Below are 25,527 nucleotides of genomic sequence, written 5' to 3'. Positions count from 1 at the left end.
TCTTTAAATCTACTGATGTGATGATTACATTTATTGCTTTCCCTATGTTGAACCAACCTTGCATCCCTGGGATGAACCCCACTTGATCGTGGTGCACTATTTTCTTAATATGCTTTTGTATGCAATTTACCAGAATTTTGTTAAGAATTTTTGCATCTATATTCATCAGAGATATTGGTCTAAAATTTTCTTTCCTTGATGTGTCTTTGTCTGATTTTGGTATCAGGGTTATACTAGCTTCATAGAATGAGTTTGGAAGTGTTCCCTCCTTTTCTATTTCATGAAATGGTTTGAGGAGGGTTGGTGTTAGTTCTTCTTTGAAGATCTGGTAGAACTTGGCTGAGAACTATCCAGTCCAAAGTTTTTCTTTGTTGCTAGGTTTTAGATGGCATCTTCAATTTCTTTGCTTAAAATTAATCTCTTTAAATTTTCTATGTCCCCCTGATTCAATTTGGGTAGGTCATAATTCTCTAGAAATTTGTCAATGTCTTCAAGATTTTCTATTGTATTGGAGTATAAATTTTTAAAACATTTTCTTATTATTGTCTTTTTTTTAGTAGTATCCATGGTGATATTTCCTTTTTCATCATGAATTTTAATAATTTGAATTTTTTTCCCTCTTTCTTTTGCTTAGTTTGGCTAAGGGTTTATCACAAAATGTTGGTTATTTTCCTATTTTTAAATTGTGTATATCTATGGACTATAGTCAATCAGTTTTCTATTAAAGCAAATACCTTTTACTAATACATTTTTCCAAGATGATTTTTATGAAATATTGTTAAAAATTACTTTCAAGTTGTAGAGGAAGTATTAAAAATTTGTCAAATGAAGTTAGAAAAAGCTTTTAAAGATCCTATTTAAATGTTATTTATAAGATTACCAGAATTACTCAGAAAATCTATATTGCATGATTTTGCTTATGTATCATTTTTAGAATTTATTTCCAATGAAACTATAAGGATTAAAATTATGTTACTTGCTTTTCTGGAGTTTCCTTATTTTATAAGTTAACCTATGGTATATAGGTCATACTTAAACATTATAAGAGTTATAATTGCTTCCCTGGGTTAGTCCAAGGATACATAGAGCTCAGTATTCTGTTTTGCACAATAATAGCTTTTCTTAATTTTTTAAATTTTCACAAGTCTCAAGAATTCCTGATACCCAACTACCTGATCATAACAAATATTTATTTTTCTAAGACTTTCTACATGAATTTGTAAGTATAATTTTCAACTAGATTGGTTTGTTTCTTCATTTTTATTTTGAAGATCTATGTAACAGTTATCCCTCTAAGATTATAAAAGCATAATAAGCAGAGGGCTTTAAAATTTGTAAAAAAAAAAAAAAAATCTGTACATGGTGGTGCATGCCTATAATCCCAGTAGCCTGGGAGACTGAGGCAGGAGGATTGCAAGTTTGAAGCCTTCCTTTGCAACCTAGTGAGGCCATAAGCAAGTTAGCAAGATCGTGTCTCTAAATAAAATATAAAAAGGGCTGGGATGTGGCTCAGTGGTTCAATTCTGGTGCCAAAATTTTTTTTTTGCAAAAACATAACACATATACGTACTTGTATATGTGTATGGAATGTTTTATTGTAGCACAAATTTCTATGAAGTATAGTCTATGGGTATGCCAAAAGCTTTTACTTTCTCTTCCAACCATTTAAGTTCACACACACACACACACACACACACACAAACAAAACAAACAAAAAGAAAAAACAAAAACAATAACCAAAACCCCCCAGAAAACAGAAAGAAACCATAAACCTCCTAAATTTAAAATTAAATTTCCTGCTTCCTCAAAAATATCCTTACTAAAAGCATATAGGCAAACAAAAATCATTAAAAACCTTGAAGTGTATATACTCAAGGAGAAATTTCCATTAAAAAAATGCAGAAGCAGGGGTATAAAGAACAATATCAACTAACTCTTCATATTTTACTACATGAAAAAGAAAACTGCTTCCTACTTGTTAGAAAGGACAGAATTTGATTCATAATTAAGAAGGTAGTTTGCATTAAGTGCCCTGAGTATAAATCAGAAGAATAAAAAATAAAAAAAAATCTTTATTGTATATATTAAAAAAAATAAATTGTTCTAGTCCTACATCTCTTTGTACTTATTTTAAAATTTTAACATCAAGAAAAACAGAAATCTAATAAAAAGAGGAATAGAAACAGGTAGAAGTATGCAGATAAAGAGAAAGGAAGGGACCTTAAAAATCAGGGGCATTGTTTTTGGAGGTGTAGTCGTAATACATTAAACAGGATAGAATGGGACAAAATGTTTTATTGTTTATGACTTAACTTTGTATTTTTTTTTTTTTTTTTTTTTTTTTGCAGTGCTGGGGATTGAACCCAGGGCCTTGTGCTTGCAAGGCAAGCACTCTACCAACTGAGCTATATCCCCAGCCCATATTTTTCATATTCTTAAATCGAGACTATTATTAACAAAGAAGATACTGGAGGAAAAATAATGTCCTATTAAGGATGTAGGGCTTCTTTGAATGAATTCTGGCTAAAAATTTGGCCTAAAGAATAAGCATATCATTTGGCTTCCTAGGCTGAAGATCTGATATAGAACACTATAATAAAAAGAGAAATGACCCAAGGAAAAATCTGTGCTTTCTATAGAAAGGGGCAAGAAAATACTCTGTGGAACTTTTTCCATCAATGGTTAATAATCCTACGTAAAAACAAAGAATCTGTTAAACAAAAACTAAAAGCAATAATACCAAAAATATTCCTTAAGGCACATGGATCTATCAAAATATGTAGAGTAGAATAATAGAAAAGGATATTATCAGAGTAATTCAGAGAAATTTCTGGGAAAAAAAAGCACACATCTTAATCCTTGAAAAAGTGTATGTATTTTAGGTTATATGACAAAGGGGAAATAAGACTGTGAATCAATGGCTTAAAATAAGATATAATACTGTATTATTCTGGTGAGCCAAATTTAATGACAACAGTCCTTAAATTTGGAAGTAGGAGAAAAAAAAGTTATGTCAGAGTGACATAGTGTGAGAAAGAATTGTTAAGCCATTATTGGCTTTGAAGGTAGAAGAGCAAAGAATTTGAAGCAACTCATGAAAACTGGACAAGGAGAAGAAACAGTTTCTCCCCTGCTGCCTCCAGAAGAAATGCAGCCCTGACAAACCCTGATTTTAGCACAGTAAGACTCATTTCAGACTTCTGACTTCTAGAACTGTAAGATAATAACTTTATGCTATTTTTAAGTCACTAAGTTTATGGCAATTTCTTATATCAGCAATAGAAAACTAATATACCATGTCTTGGGGGAGAAAAGGAAATTTAAGCCCCTTCTTTATATATATGCCTTTCAAACTAAAGATGAATTAAAGTTTTTAATATTATAAGAATTGTAGTGAATACTCTGTAATAGTAAATATTAAAATAGAGAAAATATAAGAGATGAATGAATATTTAAATATTCTTGGAATAGGTATTTTTAAGTAGTAAATCAGTTTTGACTACTAAATTAAATACTTTTGTAATAAAATTACTTTGAACTAAGTCAAAAAGCAAACAGCAAGCTAGAAAAACTACTTGAAACAAATGTGAGAAAAGGGGCCAATATATTTGATATATATTTATATTAAGTCAAAACAAACTCTCTACTCTCAGGAGAAAAATATATGAAGAACATGAATCGACAACTAAAAGAAGACAATAAAATGATAAACATAAAAAGTTCCATATAAAAATGTACTGAAAGCCAGTCATATAAGTGATTTAGAATCTGAGCTCTGGAATCAGACTATGCTAAGTCTAGGCTCTGTCAGTCAGTGTTTATGTGATCTAGCATAACCTACTTAACTTTTCTGTGCTTTCATTTCTTTACCTATAGCATAAATGTAAAGCATGGTATTTTCATAATGTTGACAGGAGGCAAGAATGAGTGAAACTCTGCAAAACAGTTACCAAAGTGTGTGGTTCATGTAAATAAAAAAAACAACTATAGCTTCTAAGTGCATTCATTAAGTGGTTGCATTAAAGATGATACAGAGCAGGTACACTGTACTAGAAAGGGAATGAAAGATGTGTTCTGATTTATTGGTTGTGGAAATTTTTTTTCTTAATTTTTTTTATTTGTTGTGGAAATTTAATTTGTTTAGTCTTTGTGCAAAGACACAAGCAATAGTCATTAAATAGTTATAGACTGAAAAAACAAAAAAGTGTTCAATTCTTAATAAAACAGTACTATATATACATAATGGAATGCTGCACAATAAATAAGCAATAAAAAGAACAAATTATTGATACAGGGAACAATGTAGGTATATCTCAAAATAATTTTGTTGAGTAAAAGAAAGCAGTCACAAATATTACACACACATAGTGAGATTCCATTTATATGGCATTTCATTTATATGTCATTTGAATTATACGAAAAGGCCAACACTAAGGATGGATAATAGAGGAATGATTTTAAGGGCTTAAATGTGGGGAGAAACACCAATGCAAAAAGGCAGTATAAACGAATAATTTGGGGTATTGGAATTGGAATCCTGCTTGTGGTATTGGTTACAAGGATATTTGTACGCATTAAACCTATAAAACTTGTACGCCATGATGAATTATTTGTACTGTATGTAAATTAAAAAAAATTCTTAGTGAGGCCCTCAGTAATTTAGTGAGAACCTGTCTCAAAATAAAACATAAAAAGGGCTGGGGATGTGGCTCCATGGTTAAGTGCCTCTGGGTTCAATACCTGATACCAAAAATATATATATATTAAATTTGATCATGTTTTCCGAAAATGTTTAATACTATGGGAAAGGCTCATTAGGTCTTTTTTTAAATATTTATTTTAGTTGTTAACAGACCTTTATTTTATTTATTTATATGTGGTGCTGAGAATTGAATCTAGCGCCTCATACATGCTAAGCAAGTGTTCTACCATTGAGCCACAACCACAGCCCCAGATCATTAGGTCTTGAAGCAATATATAAAATTCTATTTATAGATTGATCCCATATTGTATTAGTAAAACAAAATATGAATTTTGGTTATTTGCAATGTATAATGCACTGCTCTACCTACTTTACATGCATAGTCCACTTATTTTTGTAAATACCATACAATATAGCCAGTATCTCAAGAGTATATTTTGCTAGGGTATTATGCAATTGGAAAGAGTAAGATGACATAGAAAAAGGACAATCTTTGCTTTCAAGAAGGTCAGGTTCAAATTGCAGGTTTACCACTTGCTGACTGCATTACTCAAACATCTCAGTTTCTTCATATGCAACATCAGAATAATAAGTGTATACCTCAACTATTTTTTATTCATTAAATGGATTATGTAGAATTTTGTCAGCAATAGTGTACATAGAATAAATATTAGTTGCTAGTATATCAAGATTTCTAGGGAAAACATTTCATACAGGGTTCAGGAATAGAGATAATATTTTATTTTTATGTAACATTCCATTATAGCATAATTTATTCATCATTTCCATTTGAGTTGTTTCCTCTTTTGTCTATAAAAATAATGCTACCATACACTGTTGTACATGAATCCTGTTGAAATGTTCATACAATTCTTTAAAAGCCATAAATTATTTGCATTTATGCTGTTAATAGGCATTGTGAAATTGTCTTCCAACATGGTATACAAATTTACATCCTTGACAGCACTATATAAAAATTTTAATTGATTCACATTTGGCTTACTGTGGTATTTTACTTCTTTTTTTAATGCTACTTCAACTGGTGTGTAATGCAATTCATTATAGTCAGAATTTGTAATTCTCTCATTGCTAATATTTTAGCACCATTTTATATGTATATTGGCCATCAGAACATCCTCCCTTTTAAAATGTTTATATTTCTTATTAGGCTGACTGAATTTTTCTTATTGATACTTGGGAGTTCTTTATATGCTCCATAATTATAACTATATTGTTTATAGTTTTCCTCATTCTATGATTTTCTTTTCACTTTCCCATTATTTCTGATGAAAAAAAATTCTTACAGTAGTATAATACAGTTTAATTTATCAATTTATTTTTTATGGTTATTTTTTTCTGTGTTCTGTTTAAGGAATTTTACTAAAAATAATGAAAATGTACTTCTATATACTTCTATAAAGTTTATTGGTTTTTTTCATATTTAGATCATAAACCATAGGAAATTTATTTTTGGAACTAGTTTGCACAGTTTTTAAAATTTTTTATGAATATCATATTTTTAAATTATTTTTTAAATTTTGCAGACTTCATTTTGATTCATTGTACACAAAGGGATACATCTTTTTGTTTCTGTGGTTGTGCATGATGTAGATTCATACCATTTGTGTAATCATACATGTACATAGGGTGATGATGTCTGTTTCATTCTACCATTTTTCATACCCCCTCCCTCTCATTTCCCTCTATGTAATCTAAAGTTCCTTCATTCTTTTCTCACCCCCCACCACCCCCACCCCATTATATATCATCATCTACCTATCAGGGAAAACACTTGGCCTTTGTTATTTTGGGATTGGCTTATTTCACTTAGCATGATATTCTCCAATTCCATCCATTTATCTGCAAATGCCATAATATTATTCTTCTTTACGGCTGAATAATATTCCACTGTATATATATATACCACAGTTTCTTTATCCATTCATCTGTTGATGGCATCTAGGTTGGTTCCACAATCTAGCTATTATGAATTGAGCTGCTATAAACATTGAAGTCACTGCATTACTGTAGTATGCTGATTTTAAGCCCTTTGGGTATAAACCGAGGAGTGGGATAACTGGGATAAAAGGTGGGTCCATTCCACGTTTTCTGAGGATTTTCCACACTGCTTTCCAGAGGAGCTGCACCAATTTCAAAGCACAAGAAATCAAAGCAAAAATCAATAAATGGGATGGATTTAAACTAAAAACATTTTTCTTGGCAAAGGATACAATCAATAATGTGAAGGAGAGCCTACAGAGTGGAAGAAAATCTTTTCCACACACACTTCAGACAAAACACTAATCTCCAAAATTTATAAAGAACTTACAAATCTTCACACCCAAAATACAAATAACCCAATCAATAAATGGGCCAAGGAACTGGACAGACACTTTACAGATGAATATCATATTTTTATTTGAAATATTTTTTACTATCATTTGCTTTTCTTAAATTCAGAGAAGAAAAATTAACCTGCATTGGACATTTATCATTTATAATATTGTATCTTGTGCTCTTTATTCATTTTTTTGTGTATCTGAATTAAATATTAAGTATTTCCAACTTGAAGAACTCCATTTAAATTTATTCTAGTGTAGGTCTGTGTACACCAACTTCTTTAATATTTTATTTTTTCATAAAACTTGTATATTTCACCATAATTTTAAAGGACATTTTTAATGAATATATAATTTTAGATTTATAGGGTTCCGTTTTTCTGTGTTTTACACATGTATTCTAGGCTCCATTGTTTCTGATGAGAGGCTTGACATCATTTGCATTCTTGTTACATTGTATGACACATTAATTTTCTTATCAAAAATGGCTTTCATAGGAAAAAAAATTACTGTGAAGTGGAGCTTATATCAAATACAGAATTAAAATTTAAGATAACAACAGCCAAAAAGTAAGGAGTGATAATGCAATTATATGATTTTAAGTCTTTTTTTGATGAAGTGTGAAAAATGAAACAGACATTGGTGCAATTTTATTGTAAGTAGTTTGTGATAAGTAAGAATGACTAGTGTAATCCCAAAAGCAATTACAAATATAATCAGCTTTATATTATTACAGAAAATGTGTTAAACAAAATAGAATCCAATAAAACATAGTGTACAGAATTAAAAAATAAAAAGCAGTGGAGTAGAATAGGAAAATAAGAGATGAGACGAATAAGAAACTAATAACAAAATGTTAAATTTCAACTGAACATTTCAATTACAACATTGATTAAAACTGGATCAAACTATTCAAGGCAACATCCTCATATAGTTAAAAAATAATCACTTTAAAAAAAAACAACATAGTGTTATCATCAAAACAGGCAAGACAACCAATGGAAGAGAATAGAAAATGCAAAGACATACCCACATAAATACAATTATATCATACTAGGCAAAGGTACCAGAAACATACAATGGAGAAAAGATACCCTCCTCAACAAATGGTGCTGGGAAAACTGGAAATCCATATGTAGCAAAATGATTTTTTTTTTTTGGTATCAGGAAATAAACTCAGGGGCACTCAACCACTAAGCCACTTCCCCAGCCCTATTTTTTATTTTATTTAGAGACAGGGTCTCACTGAGGTGCTTAGTGCCTTGCTGTTGCTGAGGCTGGCTTTGAACTCATGATGCTCCTGCATCAGCCTTCTGAGCTGCTGGGATTACGGGTATGCACCACTACTCCCAGTTAAAATGAAATTTAACCCTATCTCTTACAATGCATAAAACTCAAAGTGGAAACAAGACCTAGGTATTAGACCAGAAACCCTGAACTTACTAGAAGAAAATGTATAAGCCCAACACTCCAACGTAGGGACTCAGGAACCAACTTTCTTAATAAGTCTCCTACAGCACAAGAAGTAAAATCAAAAATCAATAAATGAGATGACATCAAACTAAAATGCTTCTTTATAGCAAAGGAAACAATCCAGAATGTGAAGAGATAGCCTCCATAATGGGAGAAAATCTTTGCCATTTCACCTCAGATATAGCATTAACTTACAAAATATATAAAGAACTCAAAACGCTTAATACCCCCCCAAAAAAATCAGTAAATGGGCAAAGAACCTGAACAAATAACATAGAAGAAAAAATACAAAATGTTCAATATCTCTAGCAATTAGAGAAATGCAAATTAAAACTACACAGATTTTCTCACACTTCAGTCAGAATGGCAATTATCAAGAACACAAGTAACTATAAATGTTGTTGAGGATGTGGGGAAAATGGTACACCCATACATTGCTGTTGGGACTGCAAATTGGTGCACACACTCTGGAAAGCAGAGTTTCCTCAGAAAACTTGGAATGAAACCACTATTTGACCCAGTTATCCCACTCCTTGGTACATGCACAAAGGACTTAAAATCAGCATGCTACAGTGACACATTCATGTTGAAGTTGATAGCAGCTCAATTTATATTTACCAAGCTATGGAACCAGTCTAGGTGCCCTTCAATAGATGAATGAATAAAGAAAATGTTGTATATATTCACAATGGAATATCACTCAGCAATAAAGAATAATGGCTTCATGACATTTGCCAGTAAATGGATCAGTGTGTAGACTATCACACTAAATGAAATAAGCCAAAAGTTGAATATTTTCTCTGATATGCAGATGCTTACACACAATAAGGCGGGCGAGGGGAAGAATAGATGTTCAGTCCATTTGACAATGGGGAGTGGAGAGAAAGGAGTGGGAAAAGAAAAAGGAAAGACCGCAAAATAAATCTGAAATAATTTTCCTATGCACATATATGAAAATATCACAGTGAATCCCACTATTATGTTCATCCACAAGAATGGGTTCCTAACTAGAAAAAGAAATATTCCATGCTTATATGATTATATCAAAGTGGCTTCTACTGTCATGTGTAACAAAAAATAACCAATAAATAAATTAATTAATAACTTTAAATGTAAAAATACACATAGTATGAAAATATCATACTGTTAAATTAGATATCATACAAATGGTAAACATTTTAATGCATCCATGGCTATATTCAGGCTAGATTGAAGTAGACCTCAAAATGAGAAGTATGCCTACAAAGAAACAAAAATATTTATAGTGATAAAAGGGTCAATTCAATAGAAAAATATAAATATACTAAAATACATTGAGCATAAAATGACCAATTTAAGTTGAAAAAAAACCAGAAAAGCCCAGTATAGTTGCAGTTTATCAACTCTTTTTCCCATTAATTTATATTAAAATTAGTAAATGTATAGAAATTTATATAAAATTTGAATAACATTAAAATTTGTTTTAATTGGTGTTTATACCAACTTACAATTAAAAACAATAGAATACATGTTTCTTTTAAGCAGACATAAAGCCCTGAAGAAGATAAAACATATTCCTGCCACAAAATGAGTGTCAGTAAATTTTAAAAATTATAAAAGATGTTCTCTTGCCAAACTGAATTAATTAGAACTAAATAATAATAAAACTTCTAGAAAATCTCTAAATATTTGGAAGCAAGTAATACAGTTCTAAATAACTTATGAGTCAAAATACACTACTGCATATGCAAAAAGTAAATTAGAAATTTTTCCAAATAAATAATTAAAATACAATGATTAAATTTGTATATGCAGTTAAAGCAGTGCTTTTATTGAATTTATGCCTTTCAGTACTTATAATAGTACAGAAACAAGGTTTAAATCAATCATCTTAATTTCCACCTTGAGGATAAAAGCAGAACAAAATACACCTAATATAAGTAGCTGAAAAATTACAAAAGAGTGAACATCAAAGGATAATAAGATGTGATTCAAACCAACTTTATGTCAATAAATTTGGAAAAATCAGTTGATGTAGGTAAATTTTAATAAAATTTATTTTTAAAATGACATGAACAGAAAATATTAATCCCTTAATGACTTTTAAAGAAACTGAAGTTATATCCAAACACAGAAATTGTAATACAAAGCTGTATTACTCCCGCTCCTTCCGTTGCACCACAACCTAACTTGCCAGTCTGAAAGTTGCTCTGCTGTCCCTTAGGCTGCAGGAATTTCCAGCCTACACTACAGCCATTTCCTGCTTCCCACGTTACATGCTAGCTTGTCAGTCTGAACATGCTAGCTAGCTATTGGTTCATCAGTCAGCTTGCAAATATTCTTCTCTGCTATTGGTTCCTTCCAGCCCAGGAGATTCCAATATTTGGGGAAGCGTCCACGCTATCTCTCTCTTTCCCTTCTTTTCCAAACCCGGAGCGGTGGTGCTAGTGGTCCGCATAACAAAGTCTCTTGCGTGAGGTCCTGTGTCCCTCCTAGATTTCTGGGAGCTATTGTTGGACCATAATGCAGACCGGGCATATGAAGCGCCAGTTCTGTCGGAAGGGCTGGAGTCACCTCGGGTCCTGAGCTGAGCTGCATTTTTCCTTACAGAAATATAATAAAACTTAGGACTTTAAGGATGAAATAATGATGACCTTATTCAAATACTCTCAGAAAATAAAGGGATACTTGATAACACATTTTATGAGGTCAACATAACCCTGATGCCATACCCAAAGATATTACAAGAAATAATTTTATACTTTCATATCAACTATAAGCTTGGTGGTCAAAAATTGTTGTGAATACAGACACCCATATTAAAACAATTTTATATCAAGTAAATAAAATATATTTAAAAGTTAATGCAACTTGCTTGTTTTGCTTTGGATCTGATATGTCCTCCAGATCTCATGTGTTAGACACTTGGTCCCAAATGCAGCCATGGGTAGAGGCAAGGCTTTTGGGAAATTATAGGATCCTTATTCCACTGATAGCTGAATGGAGTAGAGGGAGGTGGGGGAAAAGGTGGGTGGTAAAGCATGGTTAGAGAAGTTTGTTACTGGAGGATACTCTTGGAGGGTATTTCTTGTCCTCAGCCCCTTCCTCTCTTGTTCTATTTCCTGGCTGCAAGTTGAGAAGCTTTCCTCTACTACACACTTCTGCCATGATGTTCTCCCTTACCTCAGGATCAAAGCAATGGAGCCTGTCACCATGAACTAAGACCTCTGAAACCATGAGCCAAAATAAGTTTTTCCTCCTCTAGGTTGTTCTTCTTATGTATTTTAATCACAGTGACAAAAAGCAGACTGTCACAATGATGAAATAAAGTTTGAATCTGAAGTGCAAGCATTTGTTCAATATTAGCAAACTAATAAATTCAATGAGCAACATTAATAAATTAAAAGAGAAAATCATGTTTTCATTGTGTTTTCACACAAACCTGCAACTGACAATTCAATATGCAATCAAGATAACAACTCTTCAATAAAATTGTTACTGAAAGCTCAGTCTTTGTCCCCCATGCCAATTCAATAGTTAGGACAGGGTTTTGAGAAAAGGGAAAAAGAAGTTTTATTTCTTTGCTAGCAAAGGAGAAACACAGGGGACTTCTATCTCAGAGACTGTGATTCTGCCCATCAGCAGGAACAGGGAGGTTTTAAAGGAGCAAGCTATTTAAAGACCACATTCCAGGTGTGCCCTGACAGGGGTTCCCATGGCCCCCTGCTGGTGTGTTAACATTCAGTTGTTAATTTGGGAGATATTAACTTCCCAGATCCTCTGGCAGATATCTCCTTCCTGTGGAGCAGATAGCTCAGGGTAATCTTGTTCCCTGCCCCCAGGTTAGGGAGGGGGAGAGGGAAAAGAGGAAAAGGAAAACTTGGTCTTTTCAAAATAATCTTCAGAGCTATATTCAAAAGGTGAAGTGTGGCTGGGTTTGGTAGAGTGCCTACCTGGCACACAGGAAGCCCTGGGCCTGGGTTCAATCCTCAGCACCGCAAAAAAACAAAACAAAACAAAACAAAAACCTACAAAGGTGAAGTGGACCACTGCTACAAAATGAATAATAGGAAATTTCCTCATAATCAAACATAGGGCAACTAAAAATGAAACAAAAACTCATTGACTGCTGATATCATACTAAATGATGATTTAACAAAAGCAAGAATGTTTCTTCTCACTAATTTATTAACTAATGCATTTGAAGTCCAAAAAATGCAAAAAGGCAAGAAAGAAGGAAATAAGATACATGTACATTGGAGTGGTTAAAGTAATTTTGTCACAGTAAAATTATTCAGAGATGACTTGATGATGCAAATTTTTAAAAATTAAAATTTGAACAAGTCAATAATAGAACAAATAAAGACAAGTTACAAAGATAAAATTTTAAAAATAATTATATTGGTTTACTAGCAACAATTAACAGAGAAATTTTATTTATTTATGAGTATCCAAAATGCATTTTATATTTTGAAAACATAACCTACATACTTAAATATCAAAATGCATTAAATATTTTGAAATATATTTTATAAGAACATATATACCTACACATTTAAATCTATAATACATTTGCTTCAGAAACAAAACATTACATAAATTAATAGGGAAATACTGGGTGTTCATAACCTGAAGATTTGATATTGCTATAATTTAAGTTTTCCCCAAAGGATTCTATAGATTCATTGTGATCCCTGAAGGGTTATGGAAAATAATACTTCTACAAGACTGCTCCCCAAGAAAAATGGAGAGATGGTGTGACTCGGGAGGAGGGAGGGGAAAATGGACAAACATTAAACCTCTCCCAGAGCATTTTTCCTGATAACAATGGGTCCTGGGGGAAAGGGGTGGATACTGAATGCTGGGTCCTAAACCTTGACCTTCTGCCATGGCAAATTAGTCCTGAATGACAATGGGTAAAATTTGAGTACTCATCTCTGGGATCTGGACTCTTATTTCCACAGACAACACTGAGTTTCAAACTTTTTACAACTACTCTCCTAAATTAAAATTTTAACCTGTTCGACTAGCTCCTGACTGTCAAAATTGCACAGCTCCCAATGATCACATCATTGTACCCTATAAAACCAAAATCCCCTCTGTAACTGATGGCCATTTTCCCTTCCAGAAAGTGAACCCGAATGGCGCCCATGTCTGCAAAGGAATAAAGGCTTCTCTGATCCCGTTCAGGTCTGCTTCCTGTCTTTGTGCTTACAGTCCCAATAAAAAAATTCTGGCATTTTCTAAAAACATGTAAGTTGATAATAAAATTGTAAAATGTATATTGGAATTGAAATGCAAATCACTTCTAATAATCAAATTGATTTTGAAAAAGAAGCAATATGTTTGAGGATACATGCTACCTGAGTTCATGGCTTATGATAAAGCTATAATAATAAAGACAGTGTGATGTTGAGATAAGTGTAGACAAACAGATCGATAAAATAAAATGAAGAGTTGAGAAGTAAACCTACCTATATATGGGTATAAATTGATTTTTGACAAAGATGTCGAGGTAATTCGATAGAAAAAGGAAAACTCTCTCAAGAAGGGTGTTAGATTAAGCAAAACACTGTCTCAAAATTTAAAAAGTAAATAAATAAAAAGAGGCCCTAAGCAACTTAGTAAGACCCCATCTCTAAATAAAATATAAAAAGGGCTGGGGATATGGCTCAGTGATTAAGTGCTTCTGGGTTAAATTCCTAGTACAAAAAAAAATGGTTTTAGAACAGTGAGGTAACTATATGGAGAAAAGGAAGATGGCTCATAGTGAACTCTTAAAGAATATGGCACAAACACAGGGAAACATGAACACAACTTCAAAATGGATTATAGATCTAAAAGTAAAAATGCATTTATAAAATTTCTATAACATTTGAAAAAAATTCTCATGAACATTTTTCCATAAATTAAAAAGTGGATAAATGAGATTTCATCAACATTAGCAAGGTCTGTTGTTTAAAAACCCACCAGTGACAAAATGAAAAGTCAAACCATTTATTAAAAGCAAAAAGATTGAACAAGAACAAATGCTGGTATGAATGTGGAGCTACTAAAACACTCATACTTTTCTGGTTGCAGTCTGAAATTATATTTCAAATTTGGCAAAAGTTTGGCAGTCTTTTAATAAAACTAACTATGAACATACTCCAAAACACAACAACTAGGTAGTTATCCAAAAATAGGTAGTTATCCAAAATAAAATTTCAAAATATCTGTGATGGGCTAACAGATCTGACTCCATGAGAATATTTTAGGCCAGACTCTAAGGGAAATGACTAAATAGACTCCATTTTGCTCTGAGACTCCATGTTATGTAGGAAATAATCTTCTCCCATCGGAACACCCCACCTCTGTGCCCATCATCAGTTACTTAGTGTTACATGTTTAACAATACTGAATAACAATTCCTATGTAAACAAAAATTGCTCTCTTTTGATTCCTATTGCTCCTAAACAATGTACCTTGTGAACAGTGATTGTGTGGATGTTAGTAACCATTCTTTAGATTGTACCTAGGTAAGGGTTATTTTGACCCACTTCTCCCTCTGGTGATGATCTCATGATGTTTGTAATTTTGAATCATAGCAACAGACACTTATGATTGATGTGATTTTTGTTATGAGAACCCCTACAATCCTATGGTCAGGGCTGTTCTCCCAGTAGCCATTTTTTGGGGCATTGTGTGAGACAGTCAGTTGGCCGGCTTAATAAAGACTCTCAAATTTGGACTTCTCAGTGGTGATAGGTCTGTTCTTAAGTTGCACCCCATAACAATCGACAATAAGGTTGGCATAAATATGTGTATACTAATTTTATTTATAATAGCCCCATACTCTAAATAACTCAATATATCAATTTGTAAGTAGGTAAACAAATTATGTTGTATTCTTGTAAGGAAAAAAGACAGCAATAAAAACGAATTCCTAAAAGGAATAAAATATGGATTATCTTATAGATGTTATATTGGGTGAATGTGGTCCCAAACTAATATGAAAGATTATGTCCCATTTTTTTTCCATTTATGTAAAGAATAATCTAATTTATGGTTATTGTTTTCAGATCAGGAATTGCCTCCAGTGGGATTGGGGCTGTAGGAAGGATTTACAGTAAAGGACATGAGGGAACTTTCAAAGGTTACATGAACAGTCTATATGTCATTTGGGTATATACAGTAGACAAAATTTGCCAGACCTTACCAAAGGGTTATGGAAAATAATATTCCTATAAGGCAGCCCCTGAAGAAAAACAGAGAGAGGTGCGGCTCTGGAGGAGGGAGGGGAAAACTAACCAAAGATTAACCTCCCAGCAGCCCTGGGGGAAAGGGACAGATACCAAATGCTGGGCACTCCCCAGACAACAATGAGTTTCAACCTTTTACAACTACCTCCTAAATTAAAGTTTTAACCTGTTCAACTAGCCATTGATGGTCAAAGCTGCACGTACATGATTACGTCATCCTAATTGTACCCTATAATCCTAGCAAGTCAAGAGTTTTAGGCAGAAAAAATAGAAATGGCTGGTAATATAGCTCAGTGGTAGAGGGCCCCTAGGTTCAATCCCCAGTACCACACCAAAAAAGTTATCGTTATTATTTTTTTCAGTTTATAGTCTAATTTAATTTGATGGTGAGAAGAAGAAAAAGAAAAAAAAAGAATTTGCAATGTTCAGGAGTATGTTCTACAAGAACATATTAAAATACCTAATGTGTCCACACATATTAATAGGACATTTACACAAGTGGATGAGTGTTTTAGGGATGAATTAGTGATAATACAGAAAATCAAGGAGGAAGGAGTGGGGAGAGAATTAACTGATGGGACAAGAAAATTTCATGGAAAAGGAAAAATAAATTACAGCCCATGTCTCAGACATTGATAACATTTATAAAGTTGTAATAATATAAACATTAACTCTACCAACCAAAATGATAGGATAAATATATGTTGTGGGAATAGGAAGTTTTTGTGTGTGGGTTTGTGGGAAGAACGAGTATGTGTGAAAAATAACCATGTATTATTTTTCTATTGTTGACTGTTATGGTTTAGATATGAAGTATCACACAAAACTCATGTGTGAAACAATGCAAGAAAGTTTAGAGGTGAAATGATTGGGATATGAGACCATTACCCAATCAGTGCATTAATCCCCTGATAGAGATTAACTAGGTGGTAACTGTAGCCAAGTAGGGTATGGCTAGAGGAGGTGGGTCATTGAGGGCATGCCTTTGGGGTATATATTTTGTCTCTGGTGAGCAGAGCTCTCTCTACTCTCTTCTGTCTCCTTCCCCACCCTACTCCTTCCTGGTGCCATGTACCCAGCTGCTTTCCTCCACTACATGATGGTCTGCCTTACCTCAGATACAGAGCAATGGAGTAGGCCATCTATGAATGAGATCACTGCAACTATAAGCACTAAATAAATTTTCCTCCTCTAAAATTGTTCTTCTCAGGTCTTCGGTTTCATCAGTAAAAAGGCTGACTAAAACACTGACCTTGTAAATGATCACAAATGTAGAAACTTACAACATTGTGATCTTTTAGTTCTGTAGAAGGTATGTCTAATAAGAATCTTATGGGGTTAAAGAGTAGATATTGGCAGGACTACATTCCTTTCTAGGAGCTCTAAGGGAGAATTTGTTTTCATGACAATTCAAATTCCTTCTGATTGGTTATATTATTTCAGTGAGTTCTACTTTTCCTTGCTGTTAACAGTTGACAGCTGTCCCCATTCCTTGGCTCATAGCCTCCTTCTTCATCTTTAAAAATAACAATGGCATGTTTATTTCTCTCCTATCACATCTGTTTCTGACACTGTCTTCTGTCTTCCTTCCACTTTTAGAAAATCATATGATTATGTTGGACCACTATGACAATCCAGGATAATGTCCCTATCTCAGTGTCCCTAACTTTAATCATATCTGTCAACACATTACTGCCTTTGCTATAAAAGTAACACAGGTTCCAGGTGTTGGAGTACAGACATCTTTGGAGGAATTATTATTTTGCCTACCACAAGCTAAATTCTTATCTTCTTTTCCTGGACATCAATAGATAGTGCCTTAAAGTGGACAATTCTGATTATTCCCCAAATAATTTTATGCTAAAAAGGATAGATAAGGGCATTAGAAGTGTTCAGCAATGATGGGACTTTCACAATACTGTAGCAATTGCAAGGTTGAAACATTTTGTCAAACCACCACTCCTTTCAATGTATCATCATAGAGTGGAAATAGTATGAGATCTGTTGTCAAGACTGACCTGGGCTAAAATAACAGGACCACCAATTATTAAGTGGAACTAGACCACAGACTTTGCCTTCTTCAAGCCTCGGTTTTCTCTTTGTAAAATGGGAATAAATATGAAAATTAGTTTTAATATATATGATGTAAAGTATAAGTTCTAAATAAATGGAATATAAACATTTTATCCTGTGTGGCATACCTTTTTTTGCAAAGATTAGTCTTTTACATTTCTGTGTCTGTTGCCAAAATATTAATCATTCCTAGTAAGTCTTTAGAAACTGTCACAGCATACTTACAAATGTGGAAGTTAATTCTTATTTGGCCTCACCCATCAAACATTCCCTTCTAAGCCCTGCAGGCTAAATTTAGCTGTGATGATGGTTAGCTTTTTTGATGACTCAGTAGTTCTTAACTTTGAGTATATCACATCTTCAAATATGAGGTAGCTTATATCTGACATTCAAAATTCAAGATAACTCCCTGGGAATTGTAATCCAATTACTGTTCACCTTAGGTGTCATGACTAAATCTTGTCCTGCATGAGGTTTAGAGCTGAACAATAAATGGACTCCCCTTCCCAGGAATCTTCATGTTGTGATGGATTGAAGGAAATGGAACTTCATGTGGTGTCTGTCTTTAGGAAGACATGGAACATGACCAGAAGACCATCGGTTTTAAATGCTATAGTAAGCCACTTAGTCAATCACTTTTTCTTCCACCCCATTATCTGGTGAGTTTAGGAATAGTTAGATATCAGAGAACTCCTTGAGATAAGAAATGATATCTTAAATGATATCTTAAATTTGCCTTTGTATGTTTGTCCAGTAACAGAGAACCAGGAACATGGTAAATACTTAACACACGTTAGCAGAAAATCGAAAAGAATACAAGTACACAAACATATTGGCATTGGTGTGAGGGATGAAGGCAGATTCCCACTCATAGTTTTGCTATTCAGACTGACTAAACTAATTAATATCAATATCTGGAAACGATGAGGGGAGTTGTTCAGAGTATCATTTCCTTCATGACATCTTGATGGTTTTATTACAGCTAGCAATACTCTAAGAACTGCTGAATTAGTATTTAGACAAAAAACGCATTGCAATTAAATGCCCCATACATGACAAACTGAGGTAATCTTCCATTTCATGCTTTTTCTCCTTTTCTTGTAGTAGTATGGCATTATCACCAATATATTTCTGTTCATACTGCACAGAATGCTTCAGTAGGAAATGATTTTTGGAAACACTGTAGTATTTTCAGATAATTTTTGTCTTATGAAAGGGAAGCACTCATTCTGTATATTGATTTTTTTAGGAAAAAAGACCAACCTATGGGTGGGAGCCAATAGAAGAGCTTATTTTCTAAAAATAAGCAACTCAACATATTTAAATCATGTACACAGTGTAGATTTCTTGGCATGTGATTCCTGGTTTCAGCTTGTGTGCATAACCTACTTTTACTTTCACTGAAATTGCAAGCCAAATTTAATAGGAAATGAAGACAAAAAGGAAAACTTCTTCCCTTGCAGTAACACATGATTCATTATATTAATCATTTTTAGCAGGATAAACACTGCAAATATGCAACTTATACTTTTTGATAGCTTTAAACATATGGCCATGAACAAGCTTCTATGCATCAGTCTCTTGTGTTAGCATAATTTAGTTTTCTAAAGACCAAAATGTCTTTGAACTAGAGGGGACATACTTTTTAAAACCAGCAAATGTGATACCTGTCAACAAGGATAAACATGGTATTAATGAGAGTGTATGTTAATGCATTAAACTAGTAGGATATCAGCAGGATATCAGTTTCATTGCCAACTGATTTTTAGAGATGATCCACCATTTGAATTAGTGTTAGTGATAAATTATTTCCAAGTAGTATTAATCATACTCACTGGGAAATTAAAATGTCATAAAATGATAAAGTGTTAAAGAAATAGTATCTCACATCTACACCTGCATATGCATCACAATATCACTGGAGTGTTTTCTCAAAAACATTCAAAAAAGACTTTATTTTTAACATGGTATGAGTGATGTAAGTGATTTAATATTCTACTCACTGTTTTAGCAATGCTTAATAAAATTAAATACTTTCTATGAGTTAGAAAATGGTATGTGCTATATTATGATCACTGTTTATAAAAAAGGAAATATCTGAAAATAAAGATGACTTGTTTTTCCCTATTGGTTTAGTTTGATAAGAATGCTTTTTCATGAAAACATGCTTTTAAGATTTTATAATTATAAAGATTCTGAATGAATATGGCCTAGAGTTCATTCAACAAATGAATTCTTCTTTTTATAGTCCTCTTGCAGGAGAATTGTGGATTCTTGTAGAGTTGTTAAATAGGGTATAGGGATGCTCTTCTACAACCAAAATGTATGCCTTTGGGAATTGAAAACATTCAGTAAATTGTAGTCCTTAATTTCAAGAGTGTACATTATTATTTTTGTATTATTTTGTTTTAAAATATTAATACATTCTAAATTCAATTCTGTGCACATCTATAGTATATTGTGTCTGATTTTAAATGTATAGATATCCGATTTAAAATGGAAGTGAATCAACCTTCAAAGAAAAAGAAAATAGTCTATCTGGCTACAAGGCACTTCTTCTAATTAAAAAACTTAACAGGAACAGAAATACCCTAAAATTTTAGATGTATTACACATAATGAATGGAAAACATTCTAATGAACAAAAATCCCTATGATAAATTATGGAAATAAAAGTAGAGACAGGTGAATTATGCAGATTTCAAGTTATGTCAGGGAAATAAGAAATCTATGAATATTAAATGAAGTTTCTAAAAGAGTAGAAAGAATGGTGGACTTCATTAGTAGCTATATTTCCCTAAAGTAATCTGGTTCACAATAAAAAAGTGTATCTCACTTAATTGCACAAAACTCATGGAGATAGTTCCACTGTACTTGCTTCAGGTTCTTCTGACAGTCCTAGCCAGGACATAAATTCTACCTTAACTTATCCTTCTTAAAGTCACATTTCTGGAACAAAGTCACTTTGACTTTATCATCACATGTCTAAATAGCTTTCACCATGGTGTACCATTTAGATCAGTGAATAAATGACCATTCAGAAGACCCTTTCCTGAGGAATGTGAAGTTTAATATTTATAGTAAAATGTAGAACATGCTCACATTGTGTTTTTTCAACCAAACATTGAATTCATTCTACTTACAAATAGACCCTAATCTTTAAATATGTCTAGGGCTTTCCTAAAATAAAAAAAAAAAAAAAAAGCAAATAAAGGTAACTGTACTTAGTCTAATCACTAATTCTGGAAATGTCTCCTTTCTCTGTTAGCCTTCTCTAATGTTTATTCTCCATTTGCTGTCCATTCTCTCACCAACTACACTCTGTTTTGTTTCCTGAATCTGGGTTAGTCTCCCATAACTCTGCTGCAAACCATTGTCCACAAGATCATCAAAAACATATTTTTCTCTGCTCCCAACAACTTACCAACATTTGATAGTTTGAAGTGTTTAATATTTAGATCTTCCTTGGTTACCTGACTCTACTTTATCAAAGTAGATTTAACCAGTTTATGTTTTGATTTAAAAAACTTGTGTCTCATTTAAAATGTGTTCAAAATTCAAATATTTTAGGGTACTATCAAGATTTTTATAAGTGTTTTGTAATAAAATTAGGTTTCAGTAACAATAAAATTTAACCCCCTATGCTCTGGATGCTTATACAATTTTATTCTAACAAGAGCTGTACTTAAATTTTGTGCTTCCTTATACCTGTATCGAGGAGTATCCATCATTCATTTAATGACAAATGCCAAGAACCTCAAGAAACATGTCTTCCATTGTTTCTTCAGAGTCTAGCAGAATGTGTAACATAGTATGTACTCAATAAATATTTACTGAATAAGCAAATATGGCATATAAAAAGCACATTGAATAGGGAATAAGTTGCATCATTAAATCTGTAAGTCAATGGAATTTTATAATAACATGAAAGTTTTGTGATATAGAAATATTTTTATATATCAGTTTAAGCTGTTCCAAAGGAGGCTGCTGGATTATGGCTCAGATAATCATATTTTATTAGGAATTATGACTATTTTAGCTAGTAGTAAGAATGTATTTTAGTAGGAAATTATTCCTTCTCAAGATTGTATTCATTTTTCTCATAAAATCAAGACATTTGGGTTTCACACTAAAATGGAAACATAATCAATTTCTTTAATTATCTTCTTCTTTAAGCAAGATTAAAATATTATTTGATGAATTTCAATAAAAATCAAAACAAAATATCTTCCTAGATTATTGGAGGTCAGAAATAAAAAAAACAAAACTACCCTTTTGATTACCCAAATCAAGAGGATATAGTCTTTGGCCAACACAGAGTTAATTCACTCAGAACTGTAAGAAACTGTAAAGGTCTTTGATGTAAAGATAGTTTGAGGGCTGGGGAGATAACACAGTCAGTATAGTGCTTGCCTTGTAAGTACAAAGCCCTGGGTTCGATTCCCAGCACCCCCAAAAAAACAAAAAAAAAGATAGTTTGATGTTGTACAGTTGACATAACAAAGGCATACTTCAAGTTAATGATTTACAGTAAGTTTGAATGAAGGGCTCTAAATCAAATTTGGAAATATGAAAGACTAGGGACTAGAACAAGATTTACAATGGAAAAATTAGCAAGAAATGCATCACAGTGTATGCATTTACATATTACTATATAAAATGTATCTAAGTGACTAATGTTTAATTTCAGTTGTTTTAATATCACATTCAAATTTTTCCACAAATACAGGAAAACTAGGTTATGTCAATAATATACACAGTATCTTCAATTTACTCTTTAACTTACATCACTGTGGATGAGGCAACTCTATAATCTGCTGGTAGTAAGACTCTAATTGAAAATTTAGTTAAGTTTAAGAGTGCATAGAAATCTTGAATGTTTATTCTACAAACTGACATATGTTAACTAACAATAGCAAACAACTTAACTTGGGTTTAAATGCCTTCCTCAAATTATGATCGCAAATTACAACTGACAGCTCATTCTTATAGCTGCATCCAATTTCCTATGTACCACGGAAAGGAAATTTCTACCAAGTTCTGCCATTGTATATTGTTTTCTAACACCAATCTTAAATTCTCTATTTTTCATGGTTCAGACATGTTCTAATCTAATTCTATAGCAAATATCCTCACTGAAATGTGTCCTCTGATGTCTTTCACACTGATGTGCTATGCTGGTTCACATCATACACAATGATAGTGCAATCCACTTTCACCTATACAAATTCTCCATTTTCATTGAAATCCAGATCAAATTCTATCCTCTGCTTGAAGACATGTTTAGTTACTTTGGAAATAAATTCTTTCTTTCTTGTCATTACCTATATAATACTTAGAGTTCATATCATGTAGCTTAATTCTGGTTACATACTATCTAATTTTGTAAACTATTTGTTCAAGTAAGCCTTATCTCCCTAATCAAATTTCAAACTTCTGAAGTGTAGAGAATGTGTATGGAATTTCCTTTTACATCCTCCTTATTATACCTTGAGGATTACGTAGAGTTACATAGTAAGAAACTTGTTAATGTGTTATACCGAATGTTTTCCTGCATAAAAATCAATGACAGTTCTCAAAACTTTTACAGTGTTCAAAATACTTTCTCTTATTAAAAAGAATTATTGTAGACTTTAAGAAGCACGGTTTATATGACCACAAAAATTATTTCCCTTCCTCCACTGACAAACTTTTTTCTGGTAATGTAAATCATTTTCTTGTGAAAAATTCATTACGTAAAAAATGTCTAATATAATTTAATTATTTCAAAAAGCCCTTATATGTCACAGAATTCTTTTTAAAATGACAGTAATACTAACACTTCAGAAAATTTTTATTAGTTTATAAAATGCTGACATTTTGTTTCTAGTGGGCAAGGATTATTACTGTCTCTAAAATTGGAGAAAACAGGGTATCTAATGTTGAAGTAACTTTTTGTAGTTTTTATGTGTCATTTTTTACAGGTCTTTAGTAAGGGTTTAAGTAAGATATTTACTTATTGCTCTCCATGCCATATATTACATAATTTTAGCTTTAACACTTACCTTTGTATTCAGTAAATAGGAGATTCAGTTATATTTATGTGTGCAATGGTGACAATGACTTCTTACTAAGGCATTCGTATTTTTTTGTCTAGAATTTTTTGACCAAAAGTTTACATAGTTTATATGTTATATATTTATAGTCTTCTCAAGGGAACAGTGTGATATCATAAATTAACACAAAAATGGGACTTAGTAGTACAGGGTCATTTATAAATATCAAGAGGATAAAAATAAACTGATATTTTTGAATATTTAATACATGCCAGATGCTGTGCTTGAATACTTTAGTGTTCAAAAAACAAAATAGTATTGTCCAGTGGAAGTTATTGTCTCAATTTTTAATATGAGAAAACTCAGGCTCAGGATAAATGACTCACCCAAAGATACTTACTAGGTACAGGTCAGATTTTAACTGGATCTATTTGCATCTAATACATCCATCACAATGTTATTGAAGACATATTTTATCACAAAAAATATTTATCTGGAATCTCTGATACGAATGGAATATTGGTTTCAGCAGGTTCTATACTTTGAACCATAACCAACCAGATTCTCTCACAACTTCTTATGAGATTCTCAGTCTAAGATATGGAATAATGACTTTGAGAAGAAAATAACTTGACCCACAGCTTCTTTTTTTATTTGTTCTTTTGAGATATATATGACAGTAGAAAGTATTTTGACATATTATACATACATGGAGTATAACTTATTCTAATTAGGATCCCATTCTTGTGATTGAACATGATGTGGAGTTTCACCACGTCATGTATTCATATATGAAGATAGGAAAGTTATGTCTAAAAAAGTTATGTCTGAGTTTCCCATTCCCTCCTCCCTCCATTCCCTTCATTCCCCTTTGTCTATTCCAATGGACTTGTATTCCCTCCCACTTATTGTGTGCTACCATCTACACATCAAAGAGATTCTTTACTGTATGTTTAATAGCTAAACAGCTTATGCAGCTCAGCTCTTGCAGGTAAAATTATGGTCTTGTATTCTATTCACAGATAATTACACTTAGAATTTTCATTTATGGACCAAAAAATAATAAAGCTTGTCCAATATTATCTGTTACATTTATATCTTATTAGTTCTTTTCTTATCTATTTTATGCTAAAAATATCATGACCTAGGTATTCCCTAATGATTTTAAATGGGGTGTTTTCCCTGTTACAGGGCACCCCTTTTGTAGACAAGAATTGCATTTTCTTCTTTTCTCTCTCATTCCCAAAATACTAAGCTGAACATATTTACTTTTACATAGTAAATGTGGAAAAGCTTCATTGCACTTCAACGTGAAAAAATAAAATGAAAAATTTTGCATGCAATCAATTGATGATGCTTCAATCATGTTCTCTGGTCTTGTGGTTTCTTTCCTAAGTGAGTATATGTCTCATGTTCACCTCCCTCCCCTGAGAATTATAGTCTGAAGAAAAGTAAAATTATCATGACCTTCAAAACTCTGACTTCTCATTTGCAATGCAAGTGTAAATAAATAATTATAATTTATATCATTAATTAAACTTGTACAATTCTTCAAAAATGTAATATGCCAGGTGCATCCTTTATCTCCAGTAAATGGAAATGGAAAAAAAAAAAAAAAAAACTCTGCTGCTAAAATGACAAGAATTGTTATTCTGTGCTTCTAACAATGTTCTAGTCATGCTTTAT

This window comes from Sciurus vulgaris (genome assembly GCF_902686455.1).
Source record: "Sciurus vulgaris genome assembly, chromosome: X".
In the NCBI taxonomy this organism is placed as follows: domain Eukaryota; kingdom Metazoa; phylum Chordata; class Mammalia; order Rodentia; family Sciuridae; genus Sciurus; species Sciurus vulgaris.
This window is presented reverse-complemented; position numbering follows the sequence as displayed.